General features: G+C 40.9%; 1 protein-coding gene across 43 annotated transcripts in view; it reads right to left on the bottom strand.

Annotated features, from left to right (window-relative positions):
* MGAT4C (MGAT4 family member C) overlaps positions 1-25,146 on the bottom strand; it is a 566,296-nt gene that overhangs the window by 73,917 nt on the left and 467,233 nt on the right. For 42 of the 43 annotated variants that reach the window (XM_039520682.1, XM_039520655.1, XM_039520654.1 and 39 more), the window contains one exon: positions 21,144-21,190. The exons of the other annotated variant lie outside the window; for it this stretch is intronic. The gene's annotated coding sequence lies outside the window, so the exon portion shown is untranslated. The remainder of the gene's footprint in view (positions 1-21,143; positions 21,191-25,146) is intronic. 43 annotated transcript variants of the gene reach the window in all.

Below are 25,146 nucleotides of genomic sequence, written 5' to 3'. Positions count from 1 at the left end.
TTTGAGAAACATGATCTTCCTACCAGTTTTAAATAAAGCAAAGAGGGAAGGTGAGGCAAAGAGGCTATATGGAGGTGGAGAGTAAAGAGGTATTAAAAGAGTTGCAAATGTATTACCTTCATCCCCCTGGATTGCCTTAGTCATCTTCCTTTCTGTCCTCCACTATTTCACCTTATCTCTCTATTTTTATTGTATCTTAGATATTTGCCAAAACCTGCAGGTTATTGCGGAACAAAGCTATTCCTTTCACAACACCCAAAGATGCTGTCTTTGTTGATTTTAAAGCAATGCTTAGTACTTTTCAGCCCACAATGACTTAAGTTTCCTCTCACATTAGTCATCTGCCTCTGAATTTCCCTTTTATTATCCTAACCAGTCATAGTTTTATTGAGAGTTTTTGTCATTTTAGTTGACTGAAAGCTTCCTGATGACGTCCTTAAATAGTGTCTTTTATTTTTCAATCCAAGTATTTTTTGGACCAGTTGTACTTTTGCTAAATAAGAATTCTTCTGTTTCTCAAAATGCATCTTTCTCCTGCTACTGTGCCAGCTTATCAACTTGCCTGCAAGGTTTGCTTTTCTTTAGATCTTGTGTTCTCTTTATTCTTAGTTAATTATATTAAATGTCTATTTGTGTGTGTGTGTGTTGTTCATTCATGCAGGGCCAGACTGCTTTTTCTAGCTCCAGGTGATACAATAGTTTCACAGGCTCTCCTTAAATGTCCCAGTCATGCCATGCTGGATCTTTCATGGGAAAAAGTGGGCAACTAGGGATCAGTGGAAGAAGAGATTAGTAAAAGGACCATATGCTGATATCTTTACCCATGTTGAATAGTACCCTGCTCCACAGGGTTTGATTGAAGGTAACGGAACAATTTGTGGAGTAAGGTTCTACTCAGTGAGAGAAAGTGCATCAAAATCAGGCCCTTAATGAGGCAGAGGTAATGAAAGGCTGCTCTCATATTATTTTCTCCTTGCACACAAGAGAAGCTAGAGCCAATATACCCAGTTCTGGCTCATTGCAATATTGAGTTGCTGTGACTGATTTAAACCATCTAGACACGTGCAAGGGCTTGTTGCCCCCTTGGTGAGCTCCAGTAGACTCCTGGGTTTTACAGAGGGTTCAGTTTCCTTGGAAGAGCAATTGGTGATCCCAGGCTCAGGATATCTTTTAGTGTAATATTTTTTATTTTTTTAATATAAATGAATCCTGTTCACTTTGAACAGAGATTGAGGATTGGCACAGGCCCGGGAGGTTTTTCGCCTTCCTCTGCAGCATGGGGCATGGGTCACTTGCTGGAGGATTCTCTGCAGCTTGAGGTCTTCAAACCACAATTTGAAGACTTCAATAACTCAGACATAGGTTAGGGGTTTGTTATAGAAGTGGATGGGTAAGATTCTGTGGCCTGCTTTGTGCAGGAGGTCAGACTAGATTATCATAATGGTCCCTTTTGACCTTAAAGTCTATGAGTCTATGAAATAGCAGTAAAGCAGAATGCCACTGGCAGAAAACCCAGCTAAGTCCATGTTTATGCTAGAAAACTGAACCATAGCTAATTAAACTGGTGACCCTGGAGCATTCACCCCAAAGTCACATGGTCTTCACTGCTCTGAGTAGAGAACATGAGCAATTTCAGGTAGGCCTGAGCAACCCTTCTGCTACTCAACTGCTCCCCAATACAAAGGGATTCTTCAGACACCGGCATCTCTGTTAGTCTCCATCAAGACAAGAGAGTGTTCCGGTCGATGGACCTGAAGAAGAGCTTTGTGCAAGCTCGAAAGCATGTCTCTTTCAAGAACAGAAGTTGGTCCAATAAAAGTTATTACCTCACCTGCCTTATTTTTCTGCATTTCTATGGAGGTGAGATTCACACTGTTCATATTTATAATTTGTATCATCATTCCATTGTCACCCTTTTCATGACAGGCAGCTAATGGCTAACTTCAGCCTCTTTGATGCATGATTCTGATTAGGTAAACAGTTCTGATGTCCATTCATCTGAGAATGATACTTCTGACTGCAGTTTTGAAAGGCCAAACCCTTCAGGCCTTATTGATGCCATTCTGAGGCAATGAGTTTAATGGGAGTTTTGCCTGAACAAAGCATGCAGGATATGGCTCCTAGTAAACAAGCTTTCTTGCAGGATTTACCAGCTGAGGAAGCTTACTGGGTAATCAGCAGTACGTTTGCCCTGTAAAGATCAGAAATCTAGACATACTTTTTATTTTATTTTGCCAGAGTTGAAATGTATGGCTCACCACCTGTCAAGTTGTAACTAATCTCAAAATACCATACATGTAAAATTTCCATTCCCTAGACACAATATATGCTAATTTTGACCTGCTCTTAGGTAGATCAGACCAAGTTTCTTTCAATTAAAATTTTCCAAGTTTTCCCTTCTTCCTGTATTTCCTGGATAATGGTACATTTCCCCCAGTAACAGCAAAACTGTAGTGTCAAAGGTTCTTTTTCTACAGCTAAGCCTAGCCCTACTAGATTCCTCATCTTTCCTTTCCCTACACAGCCATGTGTTTTTAAAAATAAAAATAAAAATGCTTCTTCACTGGCCGAATGTTCCCTGGGCGCTTACTCTGAGATAGACTGATATCCATGACTTAACCTGTGGCATCATTTCATCACAGTCTCTTGAATATATTAGCATCTTAATGTTAATGTTCAAATTAATAAAGACACACACTTCTTTATTTGGATGAGCCAAACTTGCTGTCTTTATCTGAAAAGCCCTAGAGTCTGTAGAAAGGAACATCAAAAAACTAACCTCGATCTTTCCAGGACCCCACCAAACTACTAATCTAGGAACCTGTCAACTATTTGTCTTATGATTTAAAGGTAGGGTTTTATTATTATACAACATATTGCATATTTTCTTCTATTTTCTGTAATACTGCTATATTTTGGACTACTGCATTCATGAAACACATCAGAAATCAAATCAAAGAGAATATAAACATTCTCATAAATACATTATAAACATTCTCAGCAAATACATTATCTAGTTTGTGAGATAAACAGCAAGACACGTCATCAAGGAAAAGCATTCAGAGTGATGGGATTTAAAAAAAAATATTTTTTACCATGGGTTCAATTCCCTGTCATGAATATTGTAGCTTGCTAAGAGCTAGTCTGTGGCTATAGGCATAGCCTTTAAACGGACTGATATGTAAATGTCACAATTGAGGAGTAACCCTGGAGGCACTAGAGCAGGGATCGGCAACCTTTCAGAAGTGGTGTGCCGAATCTTCATTTATTCACTCTAATTTAAGGTTTCGCGTGCCGGTAATACATTTAAACATTTTTAGAAGGTCTAGTTCTATAAGTCTATAATATATAACTAAATTATTGTTGTCTGTAAAGTAAATAAGGTTTTTAAAATGTTTAAGAAGCTTCATTTAAAATTAAAGTAAAATGCAGAGCCCCCCAGACCGGTGGCCAGGACCCAGGCAGTGTGAGTGCCACTGAAAATCAGCTGGCGTGCCGCCTTCGGCACCCGTGCCATAGGTTGCCTACCCCTGCACTAGAGACATACCTCAGAAATACAATCTTTCCCCTGCTATCTCCTCAGTCAATAGGTGTAGAATTTTGCTGTTGGCCTCTGCCAGAAATAAATTACTAAACACTCCTCTGGTGCTACCACAACTTCTTTGACTAGTGAGTACTGGGAGTAGAGCAAGGTGCCAGCCATTCATTACACCCGTCTCCCCAACTCCTAGGCAGCAATAAGCAAATACTAAGACCAGTTTACTCCAGCACACCCAGACCTAAGGTCCAGGAAGCCCACATAGGAATACAAGGGGCGTTCTTACCCCCATCTAATACACTTGCATTAGCACACTTCATAGGTTCATAATAGATTTAAGTCCATCATTACCTGTTCCTGAGAACTATGAGACAGTTAGTTGAAACTAGTAGTTTTCATTTAATGCAAGTTCTGTGGTGCTTTTAGAAAAAAAGGGGATATGTCTTTGTAGAGTGACATTTCACTGTTTCAACAAACTTCACAGACATGGCATTATTTTGCATATTTGGTGGTCACTTTGTGTCTTGTGTTGCATTTTACATACTTTTTCTATGTTCTTAAAAAGAGTGGAAATTCTTCCTACCAATATGAATGGATATTTTAATGTTATTTGAAATCCAGAAAGAGACAAAATACTACTCTTATCCTTACATGTGAAACATTTTTCACAGATATTCACTTTAGGAAAATTTGTAATTTAATCATCTTCATTCTTGTAATCATCCTTATATGTGGACACTTTAGAAAATCCATGACAATGAGCAACTTCCTGCATTCATGCTTACATGCTAACAGATCTAAAAAAAAATGCAGTGATGGTTCAAAGTGTATTTCAGACTTCCATCCAATAAATAAACAAATAAATAAATAAATTCAAAACTCATCTACTCACTATTATTATTTGATGGAACTAATTTACAGTTGGTTCAATTTTAGCACTAGGCTTTTCCAAAGAGCTGAAAAACATTTATTAACAATCATCTACTTGATTTTTCTTGGTCAGAAACAACATATGAAACAAATAAAATATTTTTCCCTTCTATGCATGGCAAGAGGAGAATATTCCCTGAAGTCTCATTCTCAGATCCTTGTATGAAAGCCTGATAAAAAGGCTTAACTCTGATGGCTATAGTTTTTTTCACCCACGCCTCTGCTTGAACACTTGCAAAGGTACTGCACATACATTAAAAACCTAAAATCACAGAACTATAATAAAAGCCAGAGACAAATGGAATGCAAAATATCTATTAAATACTCCTCTAATCACTACTGAATGGTAATGATAGTCAACTGGGGCTAAATGCATATTACCACTCAATCATGTTTATAAATATTTGGTTTTTTTCCCTTAAATGTGAGATCCCTTGAAGTTTGGTTATTACAAACATATTTCAACACCACCAAACTAATTTCTATAGTGTTATTTACTCATGAATCAGAATCAGACACAAATATTACTCCAAACATAAAGGAAAATAAGTTACAGTCAAGACATTATTTTACAGCCTTTTTTGTATTTTTAATTCTCATGTGGTGTTAAACCTATTTCAGTTTCATTCTGGAGTACATGCCTCTAGATGGAATGAAAGTTAGATAGACGCCTGGAATTATGAATATATTTAAACTCTGTAAGTAGACATTTTGATCAGGAAAAACACTTATTTAAAGGTAACTGCATATTTAAGTGATCACTTCCACTGTCTTACATCTATACAAACTGAGTGCAAATGGCGTGTAAAATGCTACCACATCTGAAACAGAGCATACTCCTGTCTGATACAACATTTTGGCCTAAAAGTCCTGGTCATGTCACTCACAAAGTCTCCCCAGTGTAGTCAGTGTGCTGAACTGCATGAATAGGAGTGAGCGGGAGTTAGCCCTTTTTTTGGTAAAATCTGCAGCCAATAGTTTGGATAGGATGCATTTTCCCTTTATGATGATTTTACAACTTCTTATGATGTTTTATTTATTCGGAGAGATGCTGAGTATGTGTCTTTGCCAGTGGACGTTAGAATGCCTACCTCTTTCAGGCTTCTTCAGTATAGAAAATATAGTACATATGATTAGAATATAAAATGAAATTGAACCTGTACCCTCTTAAAAAGAAATATTAATAAGATGGACCATCTCATGGGCCATCTTTTGTTGTGATATCTATCCTTCGAATGTCAAACATAGGCATAATAAAATTAAGCTATACAACACAGAAAACACAATGACGTTTGTCTATGTCCAGAGATGTTCTGTGGAGAGTTGCTGTACAGATTATATTGCCTATCATACTTCTTCCACTGTACTTTGTGGCAATTTCCTGCAATATCCTGAATGAAATCTCTTAAAGTAATTATTCCTGAAGGCATTTTGCGCCAAAAAAAATAAAAAGTCTGCAACAAAAAATAAAAATTCTGTGCACAATATTTTGAAAATTCTGCAAATTGTATTTGTCAAATAAATGTGGAGGCTCCAGCCTGGCACTGGGGAGCACAGGCCACTGGCTGCACAGAGGTGGGAAATCACCCTGCAGCTTCTCCCTGCCCCAGGACATGGACTCAGCAGCGAGGCTGCAACCAACCCTGACATAGCGCACGGACCGGGCCGGCCTCAGAAACACCCTAGGCCCCTAGTTGTGGGTTGAGAGGGTTCTGTGTGGGGCAGTCTGGGTACAGGCGGGGATCTGGATGCACAGGGGCTTGTTGGGGGGTTCTGGGTGCAACGGTAATGGGACTTTGCAGGGGAGTCCAGGTGAATGTGGCTGCAGCTCAGCAGAGGGGCTCTGGGTGTGTGTGGGGGGGAAGAGCTCAGCATGGGTATAGGTGTGGTGGGCTCAATGGGGGGCTCAGATGCTGGGACAGTAGGGCTCAGTGGGGGGCGGGTGAGGATCCAGGTGCATCTGGGTTGGGGCTCAGTGAGGTGGGGATCCATGTGTTGGTGACTCATCAAGGTGGTCCAGGTGCAGGGGGAGTGGGGCTCATCAGGGGGATTCTGAATGTAGGGCAGAGGGGTTAGGCTTGGCAGGACAGTCTGGGTATGAGGGGGTCTGGAGGCATGAGGATTAGGTGGATGGGGGAGCAGCTCCCTGAGAAGCGATGGGTGCAGGAAGTGAGGGGGGTTGGGAGGAGGGAGATTTCAGAGCTTCCTGCAGCTGTGGGAGAAATATAGGGGTGAGTCTGACCTGGCTCTGGATACCATGCAGGGGAAGAGGAAGTCCCATCCTACCCAGCCCAGCCTGGACTAGCAGCTGAGCCCAGAGCAGGGTAGGAGCCACCACAGTAATTTACCTCTCTCATGGTTGCCCTGATCCCCCAAAACATATTGCTGGGGAGGATCGCATGACTGTTCTTGTAGCTTCCCTTTGCTTTCCCATCAGAAAGTCATTTTTCTGCGGGGAAGCAAATAAATCTGTGCGGGACGTAAATCCTGCACATGCTCAGTGGCATAGAATTCCCCCAGGAGTAATTAACTGTAACCTTACTGAATTGATTTTAACATTGTTTGAGATCGTCATATTAAAAACACAATCGTGTATGTGCTATTGTGTAATTGCATGTATTTCCATGAGAAGGGTAACTAGGAAACTAGCAAGAGGTGATTAGGCAAATTCACTCAGGTTGTAACATCACCAGAGAAGCCACCTCCCTGGAAAGGTGTGCATATGCTAGTTCAAACTGAAGTCTCTAGGGACCAATTGACAAAGAAAGGGGTTTTGGATTTTAAATTGGCTCATGGCCTTCTTCCTGATCCAGCAAACAGACAGGACCCCTTTTCCATGGAGGGCCCCAGTCCTTAGGGTAGCCTTGGAAGGAGTTAGCCTACTGAGGCATCACAAATCTGGGGGCTTGTTCTGAGCTGAAGCTGTGATGAACTTGTAACCACAAGGAATCCCTTTGAGAGTGGGTTTGAAGGCCTGCTCCTGCCAGAATCCATGTTAGCATTGGGGTTAATACTGTTAAGCTTAGTAGAATGCATGTAGGCTATTTTATTGTTTTCAATATGTTTTCTCTGTAATGCTTTTTACTTTAAGAATAAAGTAGGTTTTCATAGGAAGTCATAAACAGTTATTTTATTACTAAAACATGATCTTTGTGGATACTGTCATATAATCCCTTTTTTCCAATAAAAATTCTGCTAAGTAGTTCATGTACAATAATAATAAAAAACCCGCAACTCTCTACTTTACTTTTCAGAGTCCTTTGGGAATAATGTCAAAGGGCATTACCATTTGATTAATGTCACCAGAATAATATTGCTCTTTTCTGACAGCGTTTTATGATTCAGGTCACTTGTCTGAACCATACAGAATGGCTTTGTCAAGCGCACAAAACATTTTTAGGAGTATAGACATGTGGGCTTTCTTGTATTTCTTTAAAAAGTGAATCTACCTCAAATGTTTATAATCAGTCTTTCTTCAAGTGCATGTGGAATCAGAGTAAACCTATAGGAATCCATTCAAAATTGAATGATGTAGTTTATTCATAAATATACCATAAAGGAAACATGTAAATAATGCATTTGGGGGCATATAAAGATGCCATCACAAAAAGCTAATGGATTTAGTTCAGATCCTTTATCCACCTTTTTTTGAAGCTTCTTGTTAAATAATTGAAAGCAGAGCAAAAACAATCATAAACCGAAATCTACAAATGCAATTATAATTGTAGTCAACAAAGTACAAAATCATTATAGCTTAGTAGAAAGTCACTGACATCTACTTATAAAATTAGGCAGTTTTCTTTCCTTAAAAATTGAAAAAAATATTAAATATGCTATTTCCAAAATAAATTATAATAAACCTGAAACGTAAAATTGCTGATTCTAAAATTCTTATGCTTTAAAGATGTAATTAGATACATTCTTTTTTAAAACAACGCTGTCTTAGAAACACTTTATTTTGGCATTCAAGGAAGAATGAAGAAGTGTCATTTACAGTACTCTAGAAAAAAAACAAGTTACTGTTAGATGTTTTTGTCTTGTGTCTCCTTGGATTAATTAATGTATCCTCTTATAAGGGTGTCTTTTTCAACTTCATAGAACACAGACACAATAAACAAGAATTCTTGTAGTATCGCTGGGCCAGATCTTCAGCTGGCGTAAATCAATGTAGCTCTACTGAAGTCAATGAAGCTATGTGTATTTACATCAACTAACAATCTGGCCCTTTATACTCTCCAAGCTGCCCTTCTCTTCTTTCAGATCTCTATGCAAAACTCAATTCTTCCTCCTTAATTACAAGGAATGAGTTAAACTTCCTCCACAATCCACAATCCAAAAAGTAAAATTATACCCCAGGAGAACCCCAAAGTTGTGCATGTAGGCAAACTGAGTCGCCATAGAAATATGTTATGATTGTAGCCCTTATCCTTCCTCACCCCATTCCCCTACTTTATTTGTTAAACACTTACTATATTATATTTTAATTCATAATGAAAGCTCTTTGGGGTAGGAACCCTGTTTTTATATTTGTATTGTAAAATGCCTAGCACACTTTTAGTGGCTGTGAAATAATAGCAACAAGACATGCAACTATTTTCAAAACTCATTATTTAAATTAATATATGCATATACATGAATACACATGAGGGCTAGATTGTGCCTTTACATTTAGTCCTGAACAACAATTATGCATAATCTATATGACCTTAGCAGTAGTTAGGGGATAAACATTTGTACAGCACAGTTCCTTCTGTTTCCCTCTGGTGCCATGACAGTACTACAACCTCCACCTCAACTCAGCTGAGTTAGCCACTGCACTGTGGGAAGGGACAAAGCCAGGAATCTTCCCATTTCATGTTCCTTCACACCTACCTGTTCTTGAAGCAGGGGATAGGGAGAGAGGGGGGAAGGAAGGAGTGAGTGTATAGCTTACAGTGGCCAGATAGCCAGAGCAGCAGAGTAAGAAGAGAAGGAAGGAGCATCTTACTGTTGCTTATCCTTCTGTTTGGAGACTACATTTCCATATCATATTCTAGCCCTTATGACCCTATCCTGCAACATATAGCACATGCAGCAGTCTGCCCACACACTGTACATTGTAGAATCAGGACGTTAGACTGTAAACTCCTTAGGCAGGGTTCTTGTTTTTACATGTATACAGTAAAATGTCTAGCATGCTTTCGGGAGTTTCAGGAGAATAGCAAATACAGCTATGACTAATTATACAAATGCATACATTATTACTGATAGTAACATATAAATGTATGCAACTGAAGCAACAGTTCATAGTTTTAAAAAAATATATGGAAGGCTAAACAAAATCCCACTCAGATTCAGCCAAACTGCCTTTGTTTTCTTAATTTTTAAATTATTTTGCAGCCAGCTTCCATAAAAATGCATTAAAATATCACACACAAAGATCAATGTAACACATTTGCATTGATGATGCATTTATTTCACAGAAACTTGTCATTGCCTATAGCTAACTTCACTAGAATTATCACTTATTTTTTCATCATTTAAAATGTGTCCATCACAATGCCTCTTGGAGGATAACATGCAAACAGAAAATTAATAAAGCAGATCATAAATAAAATAACAGTACTCACTTGTAAAATATGAGAGTAGAAATATATGCTGCTGGATAAGACATAACTCTAATAACAAAATATATTGGTGATTATGTTAATCATTAAAACATGGTTTAAACTATAAAAGGTAAAATTAAAGCTCTGACCAACAAGACCACAAAATGGAATTTCACATTGTATGACTAGTTCTAATCTGCACTTATTGACGTCAGTGATAGGACTGCCACTGACATCAATAGAAGCATGACATGGCACTAAAAGCTGAATTTGCTCTTTAATTCACTTAAGCACATGTGATATCATAGAATCATAGAATCATAGCACTTAAGATCAGAAGGGACCATTATGATTATCTAGTCTGACCTCCCGCAAGATGCAGGCCACAAAAGCTGACTTCTTCATTCTTCCTTGAATGCCAAAATAAAGTGTTTCTAAGACAGCGTTGTTTTAAAAAAGAATGTATCTAATTACATCTTTAAAGCATAAGAATTTTAGAATCAGCAATTTTACATTTCAGGTTTATTATAATTTATTTTGGAAATAGCATATTTAATATTTTTTTCAATTTTTAAGGAAAGAAAACTGCCTAATTTTATAAGAATAAGCTGATAAGAATAAAAAAAGAAGTTCCACTGTCATGTTACACTAAGTCTCCATTTTCCTTTCACCAGTATTATACAACTGGGCCAATAATATGTAGACATTCATGACCAATTATTTTTGAAGCAGACTAAGTTTTGGACCTGCAGTTTTATGGATACAAATAATAGTAGATGCAAATAATAGTATTTGGATTCCTAACCATCTGACTGAACCTGTAAATTAATTAGTTATCTTCTATATGCATGTACTTGAGCTAGAATTATTTGTAACCACAACACTGTGCTATATTGACTACAATAGCAATTTTGACTGCAAGTGCAAAATTGGAGCTTAGGTGGTGCCCCCTTTAAAATGTGGTCCTTAATGTAATCTGATTCTTAATATGCATTTGCAGCATATATAGTAATGGGTTTTCTAGAGCTCCTTTTTAAAAATTAAAACAAATAAATAAATAAATAAATAAAAATAATTAAAAAAAATATTTTAAAAAAGAATATTGAAATAAAAACCACCATGCAAGATGGGAACAAATGCTTACATAACACGCTTTCTAGAGACTAAACTAACAAGGCATTCCCATACCTCCTACAGAATAGCTTACTTCAAGTTCTTTCCCCAGCATTTTCAACCAATTTGGCTCAAACACACTGGCAGCCTGTCCTCACAGACAGAAGGAACGTCAGGGTGTCTTTCTGCTCCCCCACATGTACCAGAATAGACCTTTGATGTTCACCTCAAGATAGTGTCCCCCCACTCCATACTTCTACCTGTTAGGCACCATCCACACCGGCAGGGCTATGCCAGCAGCGCGCCAGCGCTGGCTTGCTCAGCAGGAATGGACACTCACCAGCCTAAGAGCACAGCTCTTTGCACCAGCTGCAGCTGCCCCTCAGCTCCACTGGCTCCTCACCAGCGCCTCAGTCTGCAGCCTCAGGGAATCTCTTCTGTGACTGCCTTTCCACTGCCACTGCCTTTTAAAAATCAGTTCCCCCCAATCCTGTTCTGCAGCAAGTGCGCAGTGCAATCAAAATCTCCTTTACAGGTAACAGGTTAATCAACAGGTGGTGAGCCGCATCAGAGCCCTGCATGGAGGCAGGTTGGCGCATCATCAGACCTCATCAGTGTTTGGGGGGAGGCATCAGTTCAGGCATCAAGGGCATAGCAGATATCAAGGGCCATCTGTGCAGGGATATAGAGGGGCAGGGCCATGCGGCCATGGGCCAATGCCACTACAATGCACAGAGATGAAGGAGGTGATGGGCAGCCGGGATACGGAAGAGCGAGAGGTGGGAGATGAAGGCGAAGAGCTGCCGGACCTACAGGAGAGCGACAGGAGTGGACAGAGATGACCTGACTGCCCTGGGTGAGGAGAGAGATGAGGGGAGGATGGACAGGGGAGGGGAAGGGAGGGACTGCCAATCCCAGAGGGGGGGGAGAGGGGAGGAGAGGGAGGGGGAGGAAAGGGAGGAGGGCCTGGAGGGAGGGGGAGGCGAGCAGATTCAAGCTCAGCCAGGAGGAGGCATGGAGCCAGGAGGAGCAGGCGCCAGCAGCAGCAGAGGAAGCAGGTCTGGAGAAGAAGGGAGGGAGGAGCTGGCAGGAGTGAGCGGTTTTCTGGAAGGAAGGGGTGGTGGGATGGTGATGGGGCTGTGTTATGGAATGTGGCATATGCCGTTGATGGAAGCTCAGTATTGGCGTAATCTTGGCGGGCGTCTTAGCGTAGCTGATTCGCAATCGTGTCCTATCGTGAGCCAGGAAGGCGTCTGATGTCGTGCAGGTTTCTAGGCCCAGTGAGCGTCAGGCAGTCCGCCTGACCGGTGACGCCAGTAGGCACCACTCCCTCGGGTCCCATTTCTGAACACAGATTCCCTCGCAGCACACCCGGCTTCCCAGAGGGATCCAGAAAAGTGTGTTAAAAAGCGCCCGGTATAAGGAGGAAGATCCAGAGAAAAGATTTAGGAGAATGATCTAGTGATGAGATGAGGAGAACATCTCTAAGATTACCTGAAGAGAAAGATTCCCCCTGCACCCTCTTCCCTCCTCAACCCTCTCCTCCCCTCAAGCCCCTCAAGCTCTCAGCCTCTCTTCCCTCTCCTCCCCCCGAAACTTCTGACTCCTTTTGTAATGCCTTTTCCTCTAAAAGAGAAGTCAAGTCTGTTGTGCAAGTGAGAATCTGCAAGTCAGAAAAGTGAAGTGTTCTGGAGATAGTGGATACAGTGCAAATCTGAATGCATGTGACTCCTCAGTGTAAGTTTCTGTGTCTTTTGTGACCTTGACTACTCTCTGTCCCTGACAGAGAGACTCTGAATAAAATTTGAAAAGATCAAAGCTTGAAGAAAGAACTGAAAAATGAAAAAGAGAGAAAGAGAAAAGAAAAAAAGAGAAAAGAAAAGAAAGGAAGAGAGAAGAGAGAAAGCAGAGCAAAAGAAGAGCAAGAAAAGGAAGAAAAGAAAAGAGAGAGGAAGGAGAAGCACTGGGGCGAGAAGCGAAGCAGCTAAGAGAGTCACTGTTGCTCCCAGAGCTGCAAGCAGCTGTGCCTGTCCCCCACCCGCGCCCGCCCTGTGCACCCATGTGTGCTCACCAGCCACCACCTCTCCCACCATCCAGGCTCTTACACCACCAGCTCACTACCACCAACACCCACCCCCCACCCCTGCCCACCCCCCCACCACCTACACCACCCCCCTCCCCCCACCAGCTCCACCCCATGCAACCCATGAGTGCAGGATTGCAGGAACAGCAACAAACAGCCATGCAAACAGACAAAACAGCAGTTGTTCAACCACAACCTTGCCCTTGCACCCTCTTGTGTTAATTGTGTGTGTGTTCTCTGTCTGTCTGTTTGGAAGTTTTCTTTGTTCACAATTTTTTCTTTTCAATAAAAAAATCTTCTTATTTTTAGTATAGATAAGATACCCTAGTATTAAGAAAGAGTAATAGTGAAAGATAGATATATTATGGATAATAATAGAATAACATAAGTAGCAGTGCATTGCAATGTGCAGGCCAACAACATTACTGCAGGCCTTTCATTCCTTGAAGCATTCTCCCCTTCCCTGAAGCCCTGCCCTTGAAGCCCTGTTCCCCCCTCTCTGCTGCCTCTGCTCCAGCCCTGCTCTCTTGCTCTCTCTGATTCCTCCTCTCTTCCTTCACAAATATTATCCCACCTCACACCCTTTCTATACTCCCTTCACAAATGCTTTATGGAGGCTTCAGACCTGCAATAACATGCCCATATACAGCCCCAACCTCCAAAAACCACACAAACATTAAAAGCCCAAAAGCACCCACACAACACATTCCCTCATGTCAGCAGGCTCAGTTGAACCGACCGGTCCAACCTGTCCAGCTCCTGCCAATGGCTCCTGGCAGGAGCGGGGGCAGTAGTTTCTGGTATGCAGGGTCTCAAGGATCACAGTGGCATTCTCACATCCCTTTCCTGATCTTCCCCTCCTGGAAAAAAGTCCCTCCTGCTGCTTCTCCTCTGGCAGGCCACTGTTCATGCACCTGTGCATCCAGGCCCCTTCAGGAAGCCCAACAAACGCAATGCCCAGATCCACGTGATGAAAGCCGCTGGAAGACCATAGAAATACGATCCATACGAATGATTGCCAGGTGGGGGGGGCACAGCAGAATAGGAATATGCGTCCCATCTTAGGCCCTCCACAGTTATATCCCCCATTTGTGCAATGTCATCCACCATGTCCTGCCAGCTCCCCCTGCTCTTTAGCAGATGCGATTAATGCATTAATTGCACTGCATTAAATCAATTCCCACGTCCGACTTTCCACTCCAACACGTCGACTCGACTCCCGTCCCGCTGTAGCTGTTGCCATCTTCCAGATCCATCTTCCCACCCGCGCCCACCCTTTTTTTTTCACCAGGCCTTGTGTCTTGTGAGTCAGGAGCAGGGCAGAGTGCAGCACAGCAGCTCAGCAAGTGCCATGAGCTTCTCATCAAGTTCTGCAGCCACTGCTACATCCATCCAGACATCCCCGATGTGATCCCACACCACTCCCCACCACTCTCCCCCCCAAAGCAGCGCGTTTCGGCGCATTTCCGCGGAATGCCGCAAGCACTGTAGTGTCACACGCAGCACACCGCACCAGACTGATATCATCATCGCTCCACTGCCACGTCGAGCTAGCTGAAAGAATAGCTCCAAACGTGGTTGCGTTGTGCTCAGTGACTCATCAGCAGAGTCCTCAGCGCATCAGTCCTCAGCCAGACAGAAATCGCGATTCACAGAGAGTAACAGAACAGACACTCACAGACACTCCAAACGCCAATGGAAAGAGGAAGAGTGAATGCTGGAAGCGATGACCCACGGGGCTGGCAAACGTGGAAGGGAATGACCGCACACTTCCTTCCTTCTTCCTTCAATACCCCGCAAAAATGGGAGGGTGCTCTGGGGGATGGTGCTCTGCCACAATGCACCCTCAAACAGACTCGGAGTAAAGTGTGGTGTAGCCACACTGCAGCGCTGGTAGCTGTCAGTGTGGCCAACACTCCAGCCAGCGCCACCACCACAGCTGCAGCAGCAGCGTCCCTCCCGCGCGCTGCAATGTAGTGTAGCCAAGCCCTTAGTTTCCTTCTGAAGTCGTCCCCAGCTTTTCATTAGCATCTGACTTAGAAGGCTATTAGAATCCGATTGTATGACACACAATACCCAATAGTTCACCACAAAGATAAGTATCTCCCACCATCAGGTCTGGAGAAGTTTGACTCAAGACACATTACTTTTGAGTTACCTGCTTTTAACTACTGACCTAGAGAACATTTTAAATATTTACAAATAATTCCTCATATATTTTCCATACATACACCTCACAATGATTATGATGACCAGTATAACACAGGCTTTCATTAGAAACTTTACATGACGTTATTTTGGTGAACCTATGGGATCTTTATACCTATATATGCCCCAGTGCCCTCTGCTAGTTGGAATCAAGAGGGTCTTGGGTCATATCATGTGATACCAATGATGCTCTACAGAAAGAAAAATCCACATTTTATTATGAGAGAGGTAGTCCTCCAGCCCATAAGAGAGAATAGGAACCCTAACCACAACTTTCCTAAGGTGATGAACTAAAAAGAAAATACAGTTTAGTGTTTTATAAAATGGATTAAAAAAAACCATTTCAAGTCAGTTAAAAAATGAAATAGTCTGATGAATCAAAATACCCTGGCATGAAATTTCATTTTGATTTTCCCAAAGGAAATTTGAAAAAATGTTGGCAAAATTCTGAGGAAAACTGCATTTTCCATTAAAAGGCTGCTAATTAGGGGCATGAATATTGAAAGATCTAACAGTTGCTCAGGATTCAAATGTGTGTTCATGAATGCTTCTTTGCAATATTCAATCACTTCTGTTTTTAATGTAAAGTGCCCTAGGCTCGATTATAATAATTGCACAATCTTTTAGCAGGAGAAAAAAAACCAGTACTATGGTCTACTGTTATAGACCATAGTACTACTTACCAGACTTTGTTCCAGACTTTCTATTCCAACCACAGATGTACAAAAGAGCATCACTTTCTTGTTTAAAAGAATTTTAGCAATTTTAGTTTTTTCCTTTATTTTATTCAACCACAACTCATTTACAAGTTGTGTTTCTACCTTATGCTTTTAACACAGTTGATGGATAATAGTGGCATGCATATGAGATTTCAAAGTCACAAAAGAATAAATGCCATAAAGTTATTTTTAAGTGATAAAATATCTGCCTACAGTCCACTAAACTTGATGATAAGAGCTAACCCTCCCCAATGCAAAGATTATACTGTTCCTTTTTGCCTGGCATATGTAGCAACTATAATAACCAGTGAACTACTGAGAAATAATAGGTGGAGGGGGCCAGAGGGGGAGAACAATGCTTGTTTTTAGGCTTGCATGGAAGACACTCTTTTATTGTACAGCGAAGAGAACAGTTGCTTTCGGAGCTTATAAACTGCCTCATCAACAGCAGTCTTCCCACTATCAAGTTTGCTTACAATTCCTCTACCCAGGGATTAATTTCCTTGACATAAAGTTTAGCTCCAGTGGGCAGATATTGAAGTCTTGATCTACTGAATAAAAAAGAAGACAAACTGTGGTTGCAGAGAAAAATCAATGAATAATGTTTTAGAAAAACACTATAATGAACCAACTGGATATCTTGTCCTTCAGTCAGATGCAAAATAAGTTTTTCATTTATTTTAACAGCTGCATTGATATAACAATCTTTAGCCCAATACTATACACGCTCAGCTTGGTTCACCCAACCTGAAGAAGGGATGTGAATTTACATTTCCCTGCACCACATGTTGCCTTTTACTGCAGGGTAATGGGAAGGGGGGCATCTGTTATGATGGCATCTGCCTTCAGTGCTTCTGCTAGATGAGAACAACTTTATAATCTCCCAGTGGCTTTTTATGAGTTTTCTGAGATACCTTTGGGCTAGATCATTGACTAAGATTTTCAAAAGTGCCTCAGGGCCAGTTTTTCAGAAGTATTTAGGCTCCTAATGATACAGATAAGCACTTCATGTGATTTTGAAAAGTGCCTAAGCAGGATAGGCAACTTTTGAAAATCCCAGTAAGTGCCTATCTGCATCTTTAGGTGCTCATATTGCATTGAAAATCTGGACCTAAATGATTTAGGAGGCTATGTTCTATTTTCAAAAGTAACAGGCAATTAGGCTCCTAAATTCCATGGACTTTCAATGAGAGTTAGGCTCTTAGAAATCTTAAGTTCCTTTTGAAAATGGGACATAGGAAGGATATTTTATCAATTGTCCCCCAAGTTCTTGACACAACTAGTCACGTATGGCCCACTCCTGCAGAAGGGCCACTTAAGGCTACTTTCTGTGAATGGCAGAGTGAATTTAATCAAATCCTCTGGGTATTACTGTTCATTTAATATACATAAGTAATTTTAGGGTCATCTGAATAGCATTACCAGATACCATTGTATAAAATCTTAGATGGACTAGCTAGATAAGTATGAATGACATTTACACAGTTGTTGCCATTTAGAAATCAACATGTAGAAATACGAACAACAGATGGTTGCTTTTGTTTTGTTTTATGTGTATGGAAAATGGTCAGAACTCAGATACTACAGTTTGGTAATTATTGGTAAATGCTGAGTTTACAATGTTGACCACAGTAAGGACTCGGAAAAAAGAAATGTAGGGTAAGCACTGCCATCAGCAACCACCACCATGATTGCTAGCCTCTGGGCCTCTGAATATTCATGTATCCACTTTATCTGAATCAGGTATCTCTAATGATTGACATTGCACCCCTCTGTAAACTCAACATTCACATTTATTATATAAAGACTAGGTGAACACTTTTCAAATAAAGCAAGAGCTGTCTTGAACTTTTAAAAAAACTTGAACTAACCCTGACATACTGGGGTTTGAAAGAGTTTGACTCATTTGTTCTCCCTATTTCTGGGCTACACTTAAGGCTTGTTCCATTGAACCAGCAAACTCCAATCTTAGTTGTGTGAATTTCTGAGGACAGAGATACAACCATGGAATTCAGAATAAAGTATTTTCAAAATGGAAGGCAATTTCCTGCTTGGACTGGGACTGCATTCTTGGTCTTTCAGTTACAGATTTAGGCATATTTCCTGAAAGTAAATTATTCTGTGGTAAATTATTCACACATATTCAAATTGAAATAGATCATTTGAACATGTACAGTTACAATCTATATTTTCACCTGAAGTATGGGCCAGAATCATGACTGAAACACCATTGCAATGGAGGTACACAAACATAACAATGGAGTAATGCAGTAATACACTTCTACCTCGATATAACGCTGTCCTCAGGAGCCAAAAAATCTTACCACGTTATAGGTGAAACCGCGTTATATCAAACTTGCTTTGATCCACCGGAGTACGCAGCCCTGCCCCGCCGGAGCACTGCTTTACTGCATTATATCTGAATTTGTGTTATATGGGGTCGCATTATATCGAGGTAGAGGTGTATCAGGCCCTTTTACCGTTTTTGGTTTTTACATACTTATACAAACGTAAGCTGTTACATTGAAATATAAATACGACATATTTATCTCCCATTGGGAGCTGCTGGGTGCACAACACTTTTGAAATTCAGACACTTGTGTACCTAAAAATTATTTTAGGATCTTAACTTTTATGCATCAACTTTAGAGAATTTTAGCCCATATATTTAAGCCACTATAGCGCACAATTAAGGAAACCTCACAGAGTTTTTATCTACTCTCTGTGACTTATTCTCAGTCTGAAGCCCAATTATCTGTTAATAGACATAATCATGTACACAACCACTAAGTGTGATGTCATGGAGAGTTATAATCTCAAATAAACTACAAACAGCAGGAGTAAATGAGTGCTTATAAAATCTCCCCCACCCCCCAAAAAATAAATAAAATAAAACCCAAATATCTTCTTGTTGCGAGCGTCTCCTTAATAATTAACAGGTGAAGATAAGCAGAACTGTCTATTAATAGAATGTTTTCCCTAAGTTTTCTATAAAAATAATACATATCACTTATATATGGCCTTACGCATTCAAAGTGCTGCACAAACATGAATTAGTTAGTTCACGAATCAGCAGGCTTTTGAGTCAGTGGTGTGATAATAGGGCATAGTTTGTGTGAAGAGGAAGGTTAGCTGATCATTTTAAAAGGCAATTCAATACCAAAGACAATTAGCCAGAGATACCCATCTTCTGCAAGGTGCAGTGTAGAGAGGAGTGAATGAGCAGCGAAATGAGTGCAAAGGGCTTGGATGCCCTGACAGTTACTAAGGGCTAGAGTGTGCTTTAATATTCAGCTTTGAGTAATAGATAGTGTACAGTTGACTGCCCTGGGAAGGAATTGTGGCTCAGAGAGTTACAATTTCTCCTCTGTTTCCCTCTTGCTCCAAGGTGGAAGTAAATTACTGCAAAGTGCAGATTACTTCCATACTCATGCCAGGCAAGCTATTCTGTCCAGAGAGTGGTGGGGAGGTAGGAAGATGATAAGGCTCTTGCTCACTTTTTCTCCCTCGCCCCTGACTCACTAGCTGACTGGGCGGAGAGCAGAGCTACACTGCACACCAGACCTAGGACCCACAATCCAGATAGGGTAAGCAAGGGGGATGGAGTTGGATGCCTTATTCCCTCTCCTGGCTGGGTAAGACAAAAAGCTACTATTTTCACTGGCAGAATTGAACAATTGCACATTAACCAAACAATGTGAAAGGGTGAAAGGATATCAGTGCTCTGTGACCTGTTGTAGCTTTTCTCAAGGGTGTTCCAACTATTTCAGTACTGCTTGCTGCCAAAATGTCCTCTGCTTTTTTGTTTCAAAAAGCGATGTTCATGGTTACATTAGTTTAAAGATCATATTGGTTTTGCTGCAGAAGCCTCTACAGTGCAATGCACTTTCTAAGGTAATCTCTTGGATTTATACTTACTTTTGTCACTGAAGAAGTATGAAAACAAGACATTTTGTTTATGAAACCAAATTGTGTGCCTCACTCTTGTTGCTGGACATTTTTGGAACCAAGCTTCAAACATGTTCTTATAGCTTTTATTTTTTTTTAAATGACCCTCTTTTTGGAACCAAAGTTCAGGTACAAATGAATATAGTTTTCCTAAAATGGGTCAAAAAAATTATGCTGCTATGGCAAAATGAGAGATGCTGCAAAACCACTGCACTCTCACTTTTTGAGGAGAATATGCATATTTGACATTTTGTACCTCCCATATGGCTTATCCTGAACCAACTCTCTTTAAATTACATTACATTTTTCACTGAAAGATGTCTGGCAGGGTATATAGATGTATATCACTCACCATATTGAAAAATGGTATATGAAATAACATATCAAATATCTACTCTAAAATATTTTACAGTAGATTAAAAAAAATACTAGCCTAAGATACTTGTACCTATAAATCTAGAGCTCACTGGAAATTATGCACAACATTAAAAATGCTTTGGCTTCCAGGTGTAAGGGGATACAAAGCACCTCATGCCCCTGTGCCAGCTAGCAGTATTATGAGTAGCAGTGCAGGATTGGACTAGGCTCTGAAGAGCTGCTATGTCCCCACTACGCAAGTGGAAAAAGGTGAGCACAGGTTGGGTCTTTTGCTCCATCTCCTCACTGCACCAACCAGAATAGCTGTTCCAATATGCAAGGGAATGTATGTTGTATCAGACATAGACCATCCCTCCCCAGAGAAGTGGAGGAGCCAGGAGGTATGGCTATTCTTGGGGGTCACACAACATGCCGCTCCTTACTCTGGGCTCTTGACAAAATCACAGTTGAGACCTCATTCAATTATTTTCTTTTTCAGATTTTACAAAAGTGATATGATTCCTTTTACAGAATAATAAAGACAAAATAAAAAGTGAGAACAATTGTGCTAATCTAATTCACTAGTTTATCTTTTTTCATGTCACATTTCACAGAGCTTATATCAAATGATCAAACACTGCATGAAATGTTAATCTTACTTTGATAGCCATCCAGTGTCCTAATCGTTTTGTTGCCATTTTGGTATCTGAAAAGAAAAGAAAACTAAAGTACTGTTCTACAATACTGATAATGTTACAGAGAGACCTTGATGGCCTTATCCCTAGCAGTTTCAGAGACTGCTCCATTGGTTACCTAAAATACTGAACAGCCATTTTCTAAGACAAATTCTTTGGGCATGTTCTCTCTCTCTAGATACAATAGAAGGGTTCTAACCAGATTCATGCTGGGACAGAGCTACTTTGGATTTCGGCCCATGTGTCTGCTGAGGTATCTGCATATGCTGACCTGCCATCTAGGCAGGTCAGTGCAATATCTTGCTGAGTGGCAGTCATGAGGACTATTGCTTCCCTGGGAGGTAAAGGACGAGATTTTACATGACTGTATGGGACATCCTTATTGATGACCTGCCTCCAGGGCTGGTTTATATAATTATCTGTCTGGACGGTAGCCACACACTGACCTGCCTCCTGGGCAGAAATGAATAAAGTGAAACCCATCTGAAGTGATCATCAAAGGAAGAATTAAAATCAATTCCTACTAGAGATGGCTTTTAAATAAAGGTCAGACACAAATATATTTTCAAATTGTTAACTAAAGACCAGAGATTGCCTCTGAGAGGGTGTCCTTGAAAAAGTTTTGACTACAATTTACCTAGGTACTGAGATTCAAGGCAAACCTTTGGTTTTAGGATCACATGTATAAGCAGTGGGACCAGGATTTTACCCCTTCTCTACAATGTCTTCCACAAATAAGTGTTTCCAAAGCTTCCCACACTTTGAGGCTAATGCTTAGGCTTGCTGAGCATCCCTAACTCACACAGAAGCCAATGAACAGCAGCAACTCTCAGGACCAGACCCTTTAAGACCCCACCCCCCTTTTTAGAGGGAGAAAGCATGTCTTCTTTAAATATAAATAGCAAGAAAATCCTGCTTTATATTTAAATGAGCTTGGTCCAAATGTCCTAAGGGAAATAAAACCCTGTATGTCCGTTTATTGGGACGGGGCAATGACAGCTTTGGAACACCTAAACTTGAAACAACTGGAAAATAAATTCAACAGAAACTCAGAAAGAATATTTTTTTCTAACAATAGACGTGCATGAAATATTATCTTAATAAAATAATGCCGGTACTACTAATATGGTAGGCCTGTGATGCCAGATTTATGGTTCTACCAGCCATGAACGTAGACTTCAGTACTAATGTGAGCTGGTTAGGGAGTACAATCCTGTGCCTTCTTCAGGTGCACTTGCTTTAGCCCCATTTCTGCCCTTTTAACAGAGATGAAAAGAGCTCTGGCAACACCCTCAGATTATCCTCTTCACCCAGTGAAACCAGGTCTCTTGGTGGAGGAAGAAAGGTGGGTATAGAACCCAGCCCCCTTCTCTCCAACAGTCTTCCACCCAGGAAAGTGACTGTACATGAAAGCTCCCCATGCTCCCATCCTCAAACAGGGAAACAATTATATATACCTAACACACTTAATTAAAAAGTTTTTACCACAGCCGGAGATCAAACTCCACTTTGTGATAGGAGCACCTACCTGCTAGTGAAGCTTGGCACTGTTGTAATTCTGCCTCTCCAGCAGAGCTGGTATAGAGGAGCAGGAGAAAGGTTTCAATAAGGAGGGGAGATGGGAGTGCAGTGCATAACATCAGGAGCTTTAAATAGCTTTCAGAAACATGCATTGTAGGTACTTCCATGGCAGACAAGCGAAGATAGCACTGAGAACTGACATCATCCTTCCATAAATACAGGTTTTTCTTCAAATTATATACTACAGTGCAAATATTGCGTAGGTCAATGGTAGGTCATATCTCAGGCTTTCATAAACATATGGGCTTTCAAATTAACTGCTTTTGTCCATCAAGAAGCTATGTCCTCTCCTCAGTGATAAGTGAGAGAAAAAATACATAATAGTAATACTTACTAGCTGGACATCAACTGCCAGATGGGCACTTTAAGACTACAGCTGCTTGTCCCTGTCAAATTTAAAAGCCTAGCTATAAGAAAAGCATGCTGGGAAAAGTTCCTCTAAAAAGGGTGATTGTGGGAGTTTCAGTTGTGAACAGGCAGTCATAAAGGAGTGATGGATATCATGTTCCTGTAATAAAACCTGAGATAATTTTGATATCACTCAACACTGCATTTAATGTACCAGCACTTCATCACAGACATTTTGCAAATATTTTGTTTCTCTATTAATTTTCTCCATTAAAAAGAAAGATATCAAAGTGCTGCTGATTTGTATGGTACCTGTAGGCTGCATCTAGTAGAAGAGGATTATTTTACTGTTTCAAATCTTGGAGAAGCGACCAGGAAATGATAGTATGGATGTTTATGTAGGGTTTATACATAGACTTTTGGGTACAATTCTAATCAGAGGTCCTTTCACAGATTTTTTAGGAAAAAAAGTCCAATGTGAAGGTAGTGACCTAGGCACTTTCATCTAGAAAGTTACGAATGCTTAGCAATGCTGAGATTTATATTACAATTCCTAATGTATAACTTCACAGCTCTGCTCAACAAGACCTAAGCTGACCCAGCACAACAGAAATATTTACTGTTGTCTCTTGCGAGAAAAATATCACTTTAAGTAAGGTTATCTATAGCATTTAATAAGAAAGTCATACATTGACTATTAAATTCTTATTTAATAAATCTTAACAGAAAATTAATTATGGTATGGTCGAAGTGTGAACTGTGGGTTGCAGTTTGGTACTGTACTTAGGACTTTGAATTACTTGCCTAGGTTCTTTTGCCTGACTCTGCCACTGATCTGTAGTACAACATTGAGCAAGTCACTTAGCCCTGGTCTACACTACAGGGTTAGGTTTAATTTAGTCGCATTAGGTTGATTTTATAATGAATGAGTCTACACAGGCAACCCCGTTCCATCAACCTAAAGGGCTCTTAAAATCAACTTCTGCACTCCTCCCTGGCAAGGGGAGTAGCACTAAAATTGACCTTGCCTGATCTAAAATTTTATTCTCCCTTTTTATTCCCCCGCAGGTGCAAATGTTTCTATGCTCCCCCTATTATCTCTGTCCCTGAGGTTATCGCAGATTAGAAGGTGAAAAAAACGCACTCGTGATGACATGTTTTCCAAGATCATGCAGTCCTCCCACACTGATGGCACAGCTGAATGCATGGAGACATTCAGTGGCAGAGTCCAGGAAAGCATTAAGAGAGCACGATGAGAAGAGGCAGGATGCAATGCTGAGGCTAATGGGGGAGCAAATGGACATGCTCAGGCATCTGGTGGAGCTGCAGGAAAGCCAACAGGAGCACAGACCGCCACTGCATCCACTGTGCAACCACCTGCTCTCCTCCCCAAATTCCATATCATCCTCACCCAGATGCCCAAGAACGCAGGGGAGAGGGGGAGGAAGGCTCTGGGCACCCAGCCACTCCACTCCAAAGGATGACCCAAGCAACAGAAGGCTGTCATTCAAACAGTTTTGATTTGTAGTATGGCTACAATAAGCAATGTGGCCTTGTCCTTCCATTCTCCCCTACCCCACCAGGCTACCTTATCAGGTATCTCCCTTTTTAAAAATTAATAAAGAAAGAATGCATGGTTTCAAAACAATAGTGACTTTATTTCCTTTGCCAGCTGTGATCGAAGAGGGGAGGGTTGTTGGTTTACAGGGAATTAAAATCAACAAAGAGGGCGGGTTTGCATTAAGGAGAAACACATACAACTGTCACACCATAGCCTGGCCTGTCATGAAACTGGTTTTCAAAGCCTCTGTGATGCGCAGCGCACCTACCTATGCTCTTCTAATCACCCTGGTGACTGGCTGTTCAAAAGTCAGGCGACTTGCCTCAACCTCCCACCCCGCCATAAACGTCTCCCCCTTACTCTCACAGATATTATGGAGCACACATCAAGCGGTAATAACAATGGGAATATTGGTTGCACTGAGGTCTAACCTAGTCAGCAAACAGTGCCAGCGTGCTTTTAAACATCCAAAGGCAC

This window comes from Mauremys reevesii, linkage group 1 (genome assembly GCF_016161935.1).
Source record: "Mauremys reevesii isolate NIE-2019 linkage group 1, ASM1616193v1, whole genome shotgun sequence".
Lineage (NCBI taxonomy): Eukaryota > Metazoa > Chordata > Testudines > Geoemydidae > Mauremys > Mauremys reevesii.
Note: the sequence above shows the minus strand (reverse complement) of the source record. Positions and strands in the feature narration are given on the sequence as shown.